At 34.9% G+C, this 17,463-nt stretch overlaps 1 long non-coding RNA gene and 1 pseudogene across 1 annotated transcript; one reads left to right on the top strand and one right to left on the bottom strand.

The window, feature by feature from the left end:
* Positions 1-12,321: 12,321 nt before the first annotated feature.
* Positions 12,322-13,570, bottom strand: LOC120216196. Its single transcript, XR_005525033.1, has 3 exons — positions 13,402-13,570; positions 13,005-13,137; positions 12,322-12,594 (listed from the first exon to the last, which is right to left on the bottom strand). It is a non-coding gene; the product is annotated as an uncharacterized LOC120216196 (long non-coding RNA).
* Positions 13,571-14,215: 645 nt separating this feature from the next.
* On the top strand, positions 14,216-15,862 carry LOC120216175 (annotated as a pseudogene).
* The last annotated feature ends 1,601 nt before the right edge of the window (positions 15,863-17,463 follow it).

Below are 17,463 nucleotides of genomic sequence, written 5' to 3'. Positions count from 1 at the left end.
GCCCATAATATCCATATCTCATTATTTTTCTGGCCATGGAAAGACCATTTGCATGTGTTCCACATATTCCACTGTGTACTTCTTCAATGATGCTTCGAGCTTCGCTGGTATTTAAACATCTCAATAGCATTTGATCATTGCTTCTTCTGTACATAATCTCTCCATCAAGAAAATATCCAGCAGCCATTCTTCTCAAAGTTCTTTTATCAATTTCCGATGCATTTGGTGGATAACTTTGATTTTTGATATATTGCAGAATATCATGATACCATGGTTTACCATCTACCTCTTCTTTCACACTATAACAATGTGCAGGAATTTCATAAACTTGCATTTTGATTGGCATCATATCAACTTTTTTAGTTGCCTGAAACATAGCAGCTAATGTAGCCAAGCATCTGCCATTTGATTTTCTTCTCGAGGGAGATAATTGAAGGTATTTTTCTCAAATTCCTTCACTAATTCAAGGGTAAAATTTCGATATTCCAACAATTTGGGATCTTTTGTTTCCCATTCTCCTCGCAATTGATACACCACTAACGATGAATCTCCATATATTTTGAGACATTTGATTTTTCTTTCTATAGCTGCTTTCAATCCCATGACACAAGCTTCATATTCTGCCATGTTATTGGTGCAAAAGAACTTCAGTCTACTTGTAAAGGGATAATAAACATTTTCGGGAGAAATTAACACTGCCCCGATTCCTCGTCCCAAAGCATTGGATGCTCCGTCAAAGTAAAGCTTCCAAGTTGCAAATGCATTTGTTTTGACTTCTTCATTCATGGATATGAACAACAAATCTTCATCGGGAAAATTGAAGTTCAAAGGCTGATAATCATTTGATACACGACTGGCCAGAAAATCAGCTATTACACTTCCTTTTATTGCTTTTTGGTTGACATATACAATATCAAACTCAGATAATAACATCTGCCATCTAGCCATTCTGCCTGTCAAAGCTGGTGATTCCATTAAGAATTTCAAAGGATCAAGTTTTGATATCAACCAAGTAGTATGGTATAAATATATTGTCTGAGTCTTCGAGTAGTCCACACCAAGCACAACATAATTTTTGTATTGGTGGATATCGAATTTCACAATCGGTAAATTTCTTGCTCAGATAATAAATAGCTTTTTTCTTTTCTTCCAGATTCATCATGCTGTCCTAGTACACATCCCATCGAATTTTCGAAGACCGTCAAGTAGAGAATTAATGGTCTATCAGGCATTGGTGATACTAAATGGGGGCATTGGATAAATATTTCTTAATAATATCCAAAGTTTCTTGACATTCTTCATTCCAGACTTCAGGATTATTCTTTCGAAGTAATTGAACACTGGATCACATTTGTCAGTTAATTGAGAAATGAACCGAGATATATAATTTAATCTTCCCAAAAAGCCTCGAACTTCTTTTTTTGTATTGGGTGGTGGAAGATCTTGAATTGCTTTTACTTTATCTGGATCAATCTCGATTCCTTTTTGCTGACCACAAATCCCAAAAGTTTTCCCAGAAGTTACCCCAAAAGTGCATTTTGCGGGGTTGAGCTTTAATTGATACTTCCTCAATCTCTGGAAAAGCTTTCTCAGATTTTGAATATGTTCTTCTTCAGTTCAGGATTGGCAATCATGGCATCTACATATTTCAATCTCTTTGTGCATCATGTCATGAAACAAAGTTACCATGGCTCTTTGATATTTGCCCCTGCATTTTTCATCCAAATGGCATCACTTTATAACAGAATGTGCCCCACATGGTTACAAATGTTGTTTTTTCCATGTCTTCAGGATTCATTTTTATCTGATTATATCCTGAAAAACCATCCATGAATGAAACCATGCGTGTCCTGCAGTATTGTCTACCAATGTGTCTATGTGGGGTAATGGAAAGCTATCTTTCGACTAGCTTTGTTGATCTCTGTAATCCACCACATTCGAACTTTTCTATTTTTCTTCGGTATGGGAACATGTTGGCTATCCGTTCTGGGTATTTAGATGCCTAGGAAACCTGCATTGATCTGTTTCATCACTCTTCTTTGATTTGCAACACATTTCTGGCCTCATTCGTCTGAGCTTTTGTTGGACCGTTTATATTCTGGATTGATTGGAAGCTTGTGTATTACTATATCTGTGCTTAAACCAGGCATATCTTGATAAGACCAGGCAAAGATATCTTTGAACCTTGAAGGAGATTTATCAATTCTTGTTTTATCTGGATTGTCAGAGTAGTACCAATTTTCACCTCTTTTATTCTTCATCTGTTCCCAAATTCAGTCTCAATCTCTTCTTTGTGGGTAGAATTTGTTTGTCTTCTTTTTCTACCAATCTTAATATTTCAGTAGGAACACACATTCCAGTTCATCCTCACACCCATTGATTTCTTTCAGACATATAGGTTGCTCTAATTTATCTCTTGATTAAATTTAGGAATAACATGCTATTAACATGGGACACCTGCAATTTAAGTCGGACATATTTCCGAAAGAATATAGTAAATTTATGAAATAAATAATGTAAAAATGTAAGAAATGTAAAGAATGATTGCCATCTGAAAATTTTAAAGAAAAATTCTTATATTTACATAATTTCTTTTACAAGATAACAAAAAGTTTTCATATTTTTGAGCTAAACATAAAGAGTTCTGAATATTACTCTGCGTTAATATTAAAAACTATAGAAGATCTTCAGTGGTCCAATTATTGAGTGTTCTCCAGGAAAACATGGGTGAATCCTATCCAAGTACTTGCCAGTCTTGTTGTCATTCATGATCATGTTGATAAATAATCCATTCATAGCTTCTTCAACTATGTCTTGATTTTTCGTCAACTTTTCTTCTTTAAAGACTTCAACAAGTTGCTGTTCTACATTAATTGTTCCCCCTGATCTGAATATGGTCTTCAACTGTGGGAATGACATGTGTTTCCAAAGGATTTCTCTCCCTTTCAACCCTGCCTTTCTGTCTTCACATCTCTTTTCATCTCTTGTTCTTTTGCTGAAAATTGGGCTTAAACCCAAGCCCAAAACGATCTTTCTTCATCTTTATACTGACAGGAACTGAAATCCCTTGAAGATTCTTTCCTAACCCTTTCCCAGCTTTAGCTCTGATGCCTAAAGTTTGTTGTACCGTCATCTTGGTGCAATCAGACAATCTGGGATATGGAATTTTGCTTCCTTCTGCAATAAAGGTTGCATTTACAAATTCAAGAGCTCGGAAAGAGCATTCAAGAGCATCATCATTGGTTTTTATATATGGAACATCACTTGTTACTGACGCAATGATTTCTTCTTCAGCCCCTACGCATATTAGTTGTCCATCAACAACAAATTTCAATTTCTGATGTAATGAAGAAGGAACGGCTCCTGCTGAATGAATCCATGGCCTCCCTAATAGACAATTGTATGTAGGGTGGATGTCCATCACCACAAAGTCAATATTGTACACGACTGGGCCAATTAACAACGGTATTTCCATTTTCCCAAGCACCTCTTTTTGAGTACCATCAAATGCTCGCACTACATTCTGATAACTCTTCATGTGTGATTGATCCACAGGCATTCTTTGAAGTGTGACTAGAGGCATCAAGTTGAGAGCAGATCCATTGTCAATCAATACTCCTGGCAACACATGACCATGACAATGTGTCGTGATGTTCAAAGCTTTTACTGACCCCATTCCGCCTTCTTGTATTTCATCATCTGTGAATGTTATGTAATTGTCAGCGGCTATATGTCCCACAATTCTGTCAAGTTTATTGAGGGATATATCTTCAGGGATAAATGTTTGATTGAGAATTTTTATCAAAGCATTTCTATGTGCTTCTGAATTCATCAATAGATCAAGAATAGAAATTCTCGCTTGTTGTTTGTGTAGTTGTTCAACCACACTATACTCACTATGTTTCAGGAATTTCAAAAATTCTTGAGCTTGTTTTTCTGTCACAGGCTCATTGAATACTGGAGGGGATTCATCCTCAAATACCTTATGAGGTATTGCCATGGCTTTTCCTTTTGTTTTCACTTGTTCTGAAGCATTGGATGTTTCGGGAGAGTAACATCTCCTACTTCTTGTAAAGAAACCGACTTCGCTCACTGCTTCAGACTTCGATGTTGTACCTAAACTCTGTTTTTTCTCTTCTGTTTTTTCTGGAGAAACATATCTTCCTACCATTGAAACATTGGTAGTATAATTCCAAGGTACCCTGCGGGTATCTTTGTATGGAAATGGTAGAGGAGTGGTAATGACTACCTTCGGCTTTATTGGTGCAGGAATCACCGTAGATGATTTCACATTAATGATCACAGGATCATTTATTCTTTGATTAGGTTTAGAATCCTCTGATGAGCAAACATCATCTTCTTTTTTTCCTGGTTCTTCTTCAAAGAATTCTATTTCTCTGTTGTTCATCAATTTTTGCACCAAATCCCTAAACTCAGGACATAGTTGAATTTTATGCCCTTTCTCCTGATGATATTCACAATAATTCTTGCCTTCATTCTGCTTTGGCCTGAATTGTTGTGAAATTATACCGGCTAAAGAGAGTTGTTGGAATACCCAAACAAAAGGAGATTTAATTTCAGAAATGTCAGTTTTTGCTTTCTTTTTGTTCTCTTCCTGAATTGCATTCACGTTTTTATCTCCATGATATGGCAATGGATGATTTGATGCAGATGGTGTATTGAATTCCAACTTTCCAGTATTGATCAAATTTTGGACCACCCTTTTGAATGCCAAACAGTTTTCAATAGAATGCCCCGTAATTCCTTCATGGTAAACACAGTGTGCCTTTGTATCATACCAAGGAGGGAATGGTGGTTGCATGGGAACCAAAGGATAGGGCCGTATGACATCTGCTTTTAACAGTGAATCATAGATCTCAGCATATGGTACTGGTAAAGGTGTAAAAGACAACCTTTCATTTTCCTTTCGAGATCCTCTGGAATCTGCTCGATTAGTGTTTGTTTCCTCTTTCTTAACCCTTGGTTGGGTTATTGTAACACTTTTCGATGAATCCTTGTTGTAAGAATTTGCATTGTTGACTTCATTCTCTTTTTTCCGGTACATAGGTCTTTTGGAACTAGACCCCTCGTTTGATTCAATTTTGCCACTTTTCAAGACATTTTCAATGAGTTCTCCAGAAATGACCAAATCTGCAAAATTTCTGGTTGCATTCCCCATTAGATGATTTAAATAAGGAGCCTTCAATGTATGAACAAATATTACTGTGGCCTCTTTTTCTGACAAAGGTGGTTGAACTTGGGCTGCTGTATCACGCCATCTCTGGGCATACTGTCTGAATGTTTCATTATTCTTTTTCTCCAAGTTTTGGAGAGTCTATCTATCAGGAACCATGTCTGTTACGTGGTGATACTGCTCTAAAAATGCTTTATCCAGATCTTTCCAGGATCTAATGTTGACTTTGGTCAATTGAGTATACCATTTTAAAGCCGGTCCTGTCAAACTATCCTGAAAGCAGTGAATTAACAATTTCTCGTCCTTCACATATCCTGCCATTCTGCGACAAAACATAGTAATGTGGGATGAAGGGCATGTAGTACCGTCATAATTATCAAATTCAGGAGCTTTGAACTTGATGGGGAGGATTAAGTCTGGAACCAAACTCAATTCACTAGCGTCAAACCCATAGAATGATTCAGTTATTTCCACGGATTTCATTCGTTCTTCTAAGCTCTTGATCTGTCTGGTCAATTCTTCATTTACTTTTTGTTTCTCATTCAGCTCATTCAAATCTGGAATTAAATGCTCAGTATTAAGATCCCCTATTTTCACATCTGATATAAGCGGATTTTTGCTTGAAGATGCAGGATCCACTTGTTGATTTTCATGTGGTTTGGCTTCTTGTAATGCAGATGTACGAGCATTGATTTGTATAGGTGTAGTACCAGAATGATAAATTGGTTCTGGTGGAAAACCTAGAGGATACATAGGTTCTTGATCGAAAGATACAGGATTTTCATGCATTTTTCCAATGATTGCCTGCCTTTTAAACATGTCCTCTATTTTCTGCATCATACTGTCTTGTGAATTTGCAATATTGGCTTCAATTTTCTCCAGCTTCATTCTCATTTCTGCTTGTTCTTTATTATGATGTTCCTCAATACGCTGTATTTTATCTTCCATAATTCTCTTAGTAGCTTGTCTAGTACCGTAGTGATGTTGTATTTCTCTTTTGGCCAGAATAACTGCGATTGAAAAATCTTTTAATATTATTTTTTTCCAAATTTTAATTAATGAATTTTATCTTAATAAATAAAATAAAAACAATAAAGTTATTCATAAAGAAAATTATGAAATTAATGATGAATGTATGCAAAAAGGTATTGATCCCAAAAAGTTAACTGTCATAGAACAACTTTCATCGGCATACAAAAGTTTCTTTATAATAATTCATAACTACAGATAAGGCATAGCTTTCCTATTAAGCTCTATAATTTCTTTAATTAACCATGACACCTTCTTTCTGCACTTAGAAACTGGATCAACGTGATGCTCAATTATTTTGGCTTCAACAGCTAGTTCCCCAACATATCTAGCAACTTCGCTCATTTGTACCATGGCCTCAAACACCATATTACTTCTTTCTTCACTTCTTTCCACATAGAAATCAGTTGACTTTTGCCATTGTTCATTCATTCCTTCAAGAGTTTGCTCTAACTCAGTGATTCTGACTTGACAATTGTGCAGAATTTTTTCAAGATCTCTAATGCGTCTTCGCAGTGAAGCATTTTCCTCATTACTTTCTTTGAGATCATTAGGTCCTAGACGAACCTTTTCTTGAAACAATGATTCTTCAAGTTGCAAAATGTAAGCATTAAACTCTGAGTTTTTATTTCTAGACTGATCCAGATCTTCTTCAAGTTTTGTTCGTGCTTCTTGCGTTCTTTGATTAAGCTTCTGGATTTGAACATCCTTGTTTCTGCATCTTTGCATCCAATTTCTAGCCACTTCCTGCTCTACCTCAAGTCTGGTGTTGAAGTTTTTTCTTTCCAGCTCCCATTTTTCTTTTTCAATATTGTATTCTTCCATCTTTTGGCCTCTGACTTCAAGTTCAGCAATCAGCTGGTTCATTTCAGATTCAAATCCCTTGAACATGATATTTTTCTCACCTTCAAATTTATCAAAGATGTCATTCTTCATCTCTTCTAAGTCTTTGGCTCGATCCCTTTCTTTTTGCATGATCTCACGGTGTTCAGCTTTGTGTTTTATAATTCGCTCTCTTCTGTCAACCTCAAAATCTTCCATTTTTTGCTTTCCTTTCTCAAGGCTTTTGAGTAGACGGCTATTCTTTCCTTTCAGATCTTCAACTCGTCTTTTCTCGATGTTCAATTCTCTGGTTATCTGTATTGTTGTTTGGCTTGATCCTGATGCTTTCCGGGATTTATATAACTCCTGGTAATTTTTCTGTAATGCTCTGAATTCATCATTAACTTTTTCTTTATCTTTTCTCAACATTGCACATTGTGATGAATGAAAATCAATGTCAACTCCCAAAATAGCTTTATCTTGTCTCATTTGCTCTAATTCTTTCGACCAGCCTTCTCTTTCTGCTTCAAACTCAGCTCTCAGGATTTCAATCTCTGATGGAACCACCTTAATGCGATCTTCCATAGAGATATCCTCTTTTTGATCTGGTAGAGGAATATTTTCATTTTTCCTGGCAGATCTCCATTCTTCATAATCAGGAGTTAGCATTTCTTTTGCTGCTTTAGCTCGGATACAAAAAGTTGTTTTCCAAGCTGTAACAGCTTCCATGATACTTCTTTTATAATTTTTGCTATGGAATGCGAACTCAAATGACTGTAATCCAGCAGTGACAGGTACAAATTGACGACCTTCATACTGTCTTATGACCAGAAGTGGTGCATATCCAATTCCTCCCCATAATCCGAGCAGCATTATCCAGTTGTAATCTCCACATTTGTAAAAGAATTCCCTTTGTATTTGCCACGGGGCTCGCCAAACAATGTCCTTGCTTTGCAGATTTCGAAAGGCATTAATCCACATATATTTCTTAATTTCTTTCGGCCATTCTTGCTCCAGAAATTCTTTTAATGGTGAGTAATCCGTATTAAAGCGTCGGTATGAAACCTTTTCTGTCCTCCAGAAATGACTACGGATCCAAACATATAACAACTGGGTACACCCTGAGAATCGTCCACCTCCTAGCTTTCTACAAGCATTTAACGATCTGAAGGTCTCTGCTAGAATTGCAGAAGCAGGATTAATCTTTTTCGGTAGCTGTTCAAACAAATCTACCACTGCAGCTTCAACATATCCTAATACTTTTGGGAAGATGACCATACCATACATACCCAGAGCAAATAAATTGAATCGTACTTTAATATATGGATGGCTCTGAATAAGTTCTTTAATGTTGGTCCAAGCAATGCCTTCGCTTTCGCCTTTTTGTTTTGTACGGGATGCCACCCATTCTTCTCGTACCCCGGTAATCTTTGCTAATTTAACTCGAAATGGTTGAGTTTTAATTGACTTTGAATAGATTCGATTCTCCAAAGCCCCTTCGATATGTAGCAAAGTTATGTACTCTTCAATAGTAGGGACCAAGTCCTCTTTATTGAGAGTAAAGCAATTGTACCCTGGATTCCAGAATTGGATTAGGGCTCTGAGTAATTCATCATCAACTTCAACATATATCAAATATGGGATGTCTCCGTAAGTCTGATAAAACCGCAATTTTTTGTTTGAATCCCAACTTTCCCAAATACTTCGCAAATCTTGCATATCATTTCTTTTTAGCAAAAATGGAGCATAACTGGCTAAGTCAGATACATAATCATCCTGCAGACTGTCTCCTTCTTGTCTTTGTAAATCCTCAGCCCACTGTCTTACTTCTGAGTTTAGAATTACTTGATTTGAACCTTTTTTATCCATTGATGAAGGCTTTCCAATAAGACAATTAACACAAGGATCAATGCCTTTTATCATGTATGATGCTATGCAAACAGAAAAATAAAGAACACACAAAAAGAAAATAAATTAGTTTACATAATAAAGGAATTTAATAATAACATTTACATAAATATTTTTATTTAAACATGCTTTCTCTAAATTTAAATAATTTAAATAAACATGTAATTTAATCAGTAAAGAAAATAAATAAATTAACAGGAAAGTCAGAATTCATTTCTCCTGTGTGTACACCTATTTTGGACAAAATTTCGGCATGACTTCAGATCGGAAGAGTTTCTAGGGTTTTTTATATGTAGGGTTTCAGATCTAAGAATAAAGGTACCCGAATTGTCCTTGTTAGTGCCCCTTGGGTTGCTAACCCTCAATCCTAGTCCATCACAGACTAAAATGGATCGAGTTCAATTCGAGGGGATACATTTCTCTATGCCTGACACGGAGAATAAATTCTCACGAAAACATAGAGTATATGAACCCCGAAAGTTACTTGCTAGGTCTGACACGGAGAATAAATTCTCACGAATACGTCGCTTTCACTCCCACTTAAAAGGGACAACTCAATTATAGAGCTTTATGTTATGCAATGCAAGTGTTGTGTGTGAGGAGAAATGCTCAAACCTTTGACAGAAAAATAAATAATAAAATAAAATACTTGCAAATAAAATAAAACATATAAATATTATGAAAATAATAAGTAAATATAAAAATTTTGAAAAGAAAGAATTAAAAATTAAATATATGAACTTTTAATTTTTAATTAATAGAGACAATTTATAATTGATTTTAAAGTTTGACCGGTCCCCAGCGGAGTCGCCAAGCTGTCGTAACCGGTTTTCGTCCGGGCACGAATTTTTATACTTGGCGGGAAAAGTGATGTGAATAAATGGTTTTTTAAAATAATTTGGGAGTCGCCATCGGCCTTTTGGGTTAGGTAGGTCGAATACCTAAAAAATATCTTTTAAAAGAGTTTTTAAGAAAACATCAGTTAAAAGATGAACTGATCTGCGTTTATAACCAAAAATTTGTTCTTTTTATTAATAAAAAGGGATTCATGGTCGGTTACGTTTAGGGAAGGATTAGCACCCCTACAACGCCCAAAATTGGTACTTTTTAATTATAAATTGTTTCTATTATTATAAATTTAAAAAATTCAAAATATATTTAATTTATAATCCTATTATTTCAAAATTATAAAAAAATATTTAAAAATATCGGAAAAGAACTTCTAGGTGCCTTAAGACAGCTCTTTTCTTTGATATTGATAAATATTAATTTAAATTAAATAATATTTTTTATAATTTTTAATTTTAAAATACCAGAATAGGACATCCAGTTGTATTAAGACTGTCATTTTCTTCGATATTGAAAAATAAGTATTAAAATAATTTATTTAAAATAAATATTTATTTATTATATCTATTTATGGCTACATAATAAAAATATTTAAATATATAAACAAGTAAAATTAAAAAATATAATTAGAGCTATATATTTAAAAGTAATAAAAAAATATTTAAAATAGGTGACTAAATCATAGTAAAAGTAAAATTAAAAACCTAATTCATAATTAATCAAAATTATAGGGATTAAACATGCTATTTCTTTATTTTATTTATTTAGTGACTAAAATAAAATTATCTAAAATTCAGATTTTAGAATAAAATAAATTAAAAATATAAACTAATGATTAAAATATTATTTATTAAAATTAAGGATTAAATCTGTTATTTATCCTAAATATATTATTTAATATAAAGGACTAAAATAATAAAATTAAAATTTAAAGATCAAATTAAAAGTATTATAAACTTGATTTAGTGACTAAAATGGAAAGTTTACAAGTTTAAATGGCTGCGGAAATGATTTAACTATTCTTTAATTACACGCATAGTCCTTCCCGAAACGACGTCGTTCGGGAAGGCCTATATAAGGTCCAAAATGGCTGGCCCATTTCATTTTTTTTTCTCTCTCAAGCAGAGAGAGAGCCAGAATTCTCTCTGGCCTCTCTCTAGCTTCCCTCATCGGAGGGAAGCCGGTCACCGGACGGCAACCGTCTGCCGCCGTGACCATCACGCCGGCCACCGCTTCCGGTGGCCGAAAAATTTATTTTTACACTAATGGGTAGATCGGACCGTCCTAAGGACAGTTCCGGTGTTATTTTCTCCTAAAAAGCTCCCAATCGGAGCAAATCTAGGAAAATACCTTCGGTTTTCGAAGGTTGTTGGTGACGTTTGGAGGGTTCCGGTGGTCGTGGCTTCCTCGGTAAGCTTCTCTCCTCCCTCTTCTTCTATTTTTGATTGCTGGTTGTTGTGATTTGGTCTCTATTTTGTATCTTTTGCTCTCGGTTTTTTTGTCTCTCTGGGATCTGTTGTTCTCTGTCTCTCTTTTCTTTTTTCTTTGCAGGTTGGGTGATGGCTTTATAGCCATCACCGGTGCTCATCTCGGACCGGTCCGAAGAATAGAGTTCGGTGAGTCACCGGACTCCCAGTGGTGACTCACTGCTAGAGTAGCTACGTGGGTGGCCATCTAGGTCTTCTGGAGGCTTCGATGGAGGCGTGGCACTGGCAGCAGAGGCGGCTGGAAGTTGGACCGTTGGCTGAGGCGGTTGGAGGCAGAGGCGGCTGGAGGCAGAGGCGGCTAGGGTTAGAGAAACCTAACTGAAACCCTAAATGTTTAGGGTTTCGGTTTAGTTTGGGCCGGTTAACTGGGCTTGTAATTTTTTAATATTATTTATGTATATATATATATTTAATAATAATAATAATAATAATATTTATAATAATAATAATAATAATAATAATATTTATAGTAATAATAATAATAATAATATTTATAGTAATTATAATAATAATAATTATTATTATAATAATAAATCAATATGGGTAAAAAATTAGTATCTTCAATTCCCATATAAGACTCCATAAAAAATGGATGAGTGAGGGAGATGGTGGACTAAGAAAATTATCATGAATATTTCATTGTGGGATAAGATTGAAAGCAAGTATGATAAAGCACTTTCATGTCTTCTTGTTGTGATTTCATTGTCAGTTTAAGGGGTTTCATTTATGGGTAAAAATATATTTTTTGTCACTCAACTTTGGCTTTATTTTTGTTTTTGTCATATAACTTTAAAAAATTTCAGTTTGATCACTCAATTTTCTAATTATTCTATTTTGGTCACTTAACTGTTTACATCAAAATGACATCATTTTGGATACCTATAAAAGTTATTTTGGTCACTTGACGGTTTAAACATGTTTTTTTTTCTCAGTAAACTGTAATTTAAATACATAAATTTCATAATAATATGCATTGTTAATACATTGTCTGCTCTACTACAAGGATTTTCTCATAACCTTGTAACCATGCTTATATGCAAGGACAAACAAACAAATGAACGGAGGTTTCACTGAAACGGAAACTAAATGCACAGCAATATATTTTCCTGATATGAGGTAATGCAAAGTTGACATTGAAAAAGCTCCTCCATCTCAATGATTTAAAAGACACCAAGTGATATAGGATACAAAGGAGCTGGTTTATAGTTGAGAAAGTTCGGTATAAAAGTGGATGCACGTCTCCTTCGATCGTTCGTAGACTCAACAGCTGGTTGGTTTAGGTATGCATACTTGCTCTTCGTCCACCTGCACATGATGTTAGTAAAGCAGATATTAGAGTTCCATCAAAATTGTACAAGGAATAAAGCATTTTATAACTTGTTCTAAACTACTAGCTAGCTTAGCTACTACTGGTTCGTTGTATACCGACATGATCCAACACGGTTTGTTAGTTTTCTTTTGAAGTTTTTCAATATAATCGGGGGATCATGCGAAGACCATGTCTATGTCCTGCTGTGGTATCAGTTCTCTGCAGGATTTATGTTATTTTCATCTGCTGATTTCTCAAACAAAAGTTTCTGCAGTTTAATGTTTCCTTAAGAAAACTGTATGACAAAGGGATTTGGTGCTGATATTGTATATAGTATGATTTCCCATGTATGTTTACTCTCATCATGGTCAGAGTGGCCAAAATCTTGAAGAGAAATTTTACTAACAAGTCTTTTATCCCCACGCGAACTTATTGTTCTTTCCATTGCCATTGCTGTCATTAGTTGGGGCTATGGTTTTCTGCTTAGCGTTGTACTCTTCATCGCTCAGCGACTCCTCGAAACTCTTGTAGTCTTACTCCTGCACGTTACACAATACTGATGTTGAACAAGGTAACCGAGTGACGCTTATTAAAAGATGGAAAAAGGTGACTCGAATGTATGCTGGGGACTTTACTAAAACGAACTCCTGCTTTCTTATGCCAATGCAGTTCAGCTAAACATGAGCTTCTAATTGATTGCTGATAACTGTTAAAGAATCAACTCAACAGCATGAATCAGTAAGCTGATAACTGTTTTCTGTGACAAACTGTCATAAAGCTAAAAGAGTATCATATTATCTTACCGACAAATTGCGGGCCCTTTTGCGTGCTGCGGCCTTGATGGCTGCCAGCAGGAGAGCCTCTTCCTCAGCGTGTTTCTGCCTCCAGAATTTGGCAATCTCTCGGTTTGTTACACTGTCTGCACTAGTCTTTCTTGCCCAGGATCATGGAAGTGGTGGTGGTGGAGGAGGTGGATGTAACACCTACGACCCGTATATTTATATCAATACAGATTATAGATGTCACATGAGTACTTAAAACGTTTTCTAAATAAAGTGATTAAAATTTATTTTTCCAAAATGTAGTTATTATTATAAAATATTAAATTACATAATATTGTCGCATAATATTTAAAATATATATTAATATAAAATATATCTCTTTATAATAATAATATTGATTTATATAATCCATATTGAAATAGAGTAAAACAATTTAGTTTAACCATTACAAACCATATCTAAAATAGTTCAACAGAGCAACTAAGACATTAATAAGTACATACCACTAACTAAGTCAAAATACATCAAAGGATGTCTTATTGATATTGTAATTTACTCTTCGATGCCTGGTGTTTCTCATTACTCCTTACTCCTACTCCTTACTCCTACTCTTGCTTCTTACTTATACGTGAAAATCATCACAAGCTAAGTATATACTTAGTGAGATAATTAAAATAATAAATAGTGCAATATAACTCATGCATGAAAATTAAATGTCTTTTTCCCATGCAATAAGATCACCTTACTAGCATGACCAATATTTTACCATAATCAAAATGATATAATATAAATATAATTATTTTTACCAATAACTATAGCCCGAAATTATTAATCCATGAGGAACTCGGTATTGGAGTCAAATATTACACAATAGTACTGAGGTCGAGCCTTACTCACTAATAATGCACTGTAGTGTTGGGGTCGGGCATTGTCCACCTAACTTGTACTATGTGTCTTCATTGGATACTCTAGTACTACTTAAATTTGCAGTTGCTAGACTCTATGGCATTCCATTAATACCACTGAACCTCAATAACATACTTAGGCATCTAGTCATGAATTAAATCATCCATGGCAACATATATTCATATAATTAACGTTAGGGCAGTTCATACCCGAAATAACATTCATGGAAAAATATCATATTTATAAATGATCAATGCATTATGATTTCACACTTTGACATGTCAATATTATGAATATTGACATAATATCATGCTGATATAAACAAGGTAGACTCATCGCAAGTCTTCATGATAATGTACAAAAATATCTATACATAATGTCATGCATGTATTGCACTCACCTTGTGTAACATCCCAATCATCGGGTAAGTGACCAAATTGTAAGGACTTCTTAAATCAGTGGTCAAATTAGAACAATTCGATAAATTCAAGGATATATGGAAGAATTTTGTTTTAGGTAATATAGCAAATATGGATGTTTAACAAGGGCAAAATGGTAAATTGCAGGGAAGGATATTTATAATTGTTACTCCCTTCATGTCAAAAGGCCACACCATACCGATTATTCGCCTAGCCCGTCTCTTGATCCGTTGTGATATAGCGGTCACACTTTCTACCACCACCGGAAACCGATAATTTATTACAAAATCTCAAAACGTTACATTTGTTTCTATTACCGAAATCTTTTTTAGTCAAAATGATCCTGAAATTCTACCTGGTGTTGAAAGCACAGAAGCATTATCTTCGATGACTCTCTTTTATCCATTTTAAAGCCACAAAGCTGATACAAGCAGAATTCAAGAGGAAGCTGCAAAGCTGGGGGTTCTGGTTCAGGTTCAACCAGTGAGCGTCATGGTGTCAGATGAATTCCTATGGTAGACTCTTGAACTTGCATCAAAGTTTGGGTTCCTGGGCATAAACAAGTTTTTTTCAAGTGTGACCAGAGCTGTAGCTGAAGACAAGCTTTTTAATAGGGCCGAGTCACATGATGAGATAATCATGGTGACTCAGTTTCTATGGATTAAGGTTACAAGAAACAAAACCTTTTATGAGTTGGAAAAAGTTTATATTGATTGGCTGAACTGTGAGGGAAGCCAAAAGGTTTGGTATATAAGTCCATTGTGCTTAGCTGAACCGGAATCAGTATCACCCGAACACCAAAGGAAACTCTTTTGGATTGATTGACTAGACGAAAAGCTAGCTCAAGTGTGCTCGGTTTTATACATGGCATTCGGTTCTTAAGCCGAAATCTTTCTCGAACAACTCGAACAAATCGCCATCAAATTGTAGGAATCAAAAGCAATCTTCTTGTGGGTGATAAGAAAGAAAGAATCCGAATCAATGGATACTGAAGGGTTTGAAAAAAGGGCAAAAGGGAGAAGGAATATCGGTGAAACAATCGGGAGAACAAAGACAAATATTATATCGAAGGGTTTTTGAGTCACAGTGGGTATAATTCAACACTGGAGACTTATGCTACGGGAGAACAAAGACAAATACTTTGTTTCAATGGGTGAGTTGGTCATTATCCATTATCCTCTTTTACAGGTTTGAAGAAGAAGAAGAAGAAGAAGAAGAAGAAGAAGAAGAAGAAGAAGAAGAAGAAGAAGAAGAAGAAGAAGAAGAAGAAGAAGAAGAAACGCGCGTGTTTTTTGAGTTTTTTTTTTAATTGCTTACCCAGACTTCCATTATGGGTTAACGGAAGTTAAAAGATTGAATGACTTAAATCAAACGAATTTATAATGTAAGGGACTAAATGCACTTACTTAAAAAATTAGTGATCAAAGTTGGTCGGATTGAAATCAAATGAGATTACTATTTACGTGGAAATGATGTAATTTTAACCTTACCACGTCAGTAAATTGTTAAAGGTTTAACAACAATTAACCTTCAGTGATCACATTTTAATTAAAACAAAACGAAAGTGAACAAATCTAATATTTTCGAATTCAATGAAAAAAGTTTATAAAACTAAAACGCAAATGATCATTTATGTAGTTTACCCTATAGAAAAATAATGTAATTAAATTTCAATTGTTTGTGTATTAATTATATTATTAATTAAGTTAATATATCATTCCATTAATATACACTGATTAAATTCTAATACATACAAAATTATTAAAAGTTTATTTATTTATCTAATAATTTTTGTTATAAATATATTATTATCTGTAGATATATGTAAATCTTTTATATTTTCACTACAGCAAAACTGTACATTTGCGGCGTTTTTTTTACCTATAGCGGCGTTTTTAAGCGCCGCTAAAAGCGCTTGCGGCGATTGGAAAAATGTCGCAAGAAGCGCCGCTAAAGTTAGCGGCGTTTGAGAACCAAAAACGCCGCCTTTGGTCAAGATCTATAGCGGCGTTTTTGAAACAAACGCCACAGAAGGTCGAGATCTATAGCGGCGATTTTGGAACAAACGCCACAAAAGGTCGAGATCTATTGCGGCGTTTTTGGAACAAACGCCACAAAAGGTCGAGATCTATAGCGACGTTTTTGGAACAAACGTCGCAAAAGGTCAGATCTATAGCGGCGTGTATTGGAACAAACGACGTAAAAGATTAGATCTATAGCGGCGTTTTTTGAACAAACGCCGCAAAAGGTTGAGATCTATAGCGGCGTTTTTGGATGTAAACGCCGCTAATTACATTTTTTAGCTTATATTAATTGATTTTGCATATTTCATTTATGCTCTACATCACATAAATTTAATATCATGTAGCTTCATCTAATTAACAACAACCATAAATTTTAATTAAGACACATTATGCAGAAAAATACTTAACAACAAAATAAATTAAACTTTATAAACATTACAATTAAATGTAATGTAGTTTGACATTATTCTCTAGAATTTAATCTAGGTTCTTTCACTTTTAATTAAAAAAATATTGTTCACCCATGTAGGTCAGGAATCTTGCACACCCCAACCGTTATAACTTTATGCGTTTGTAGAATCATCCGGCTCCCACCCATTTGCAAGAACAACCCCAGAGAACAGGTTACTTTTACAGTATGCAGGTTAAGCAGCAGTCTGATGTGCATTTGCTGCACTTGCATCATCAAGAACTGTTGGGGAAGGGACAACTTAGAACATTGCAACTCTGGTTAG

The sequence above is a fragment of the Hibiscus syriacus genome, unplaced genomic scaffold (genome assembly GCF_006381635.1).
Source record: "Hibiscus syriacus cultivar Baekdansim isolate YM2019G1 unplaced genomic scaffold, ASM638163v2 tig00110159_pilon, whole genome shotgun sequence".
Lineage (NCBI taxonomy): Eukaryota > Viridiplantae > Streptophyta > Magnoliopsida > Malvales > Malvaceae > Hibiscus > Hibiscus syriacus.
Note: the sequence above shows the minus strand (reverse complement) of the source record. Positions and strands in the feature narration are given on the sequence as shown.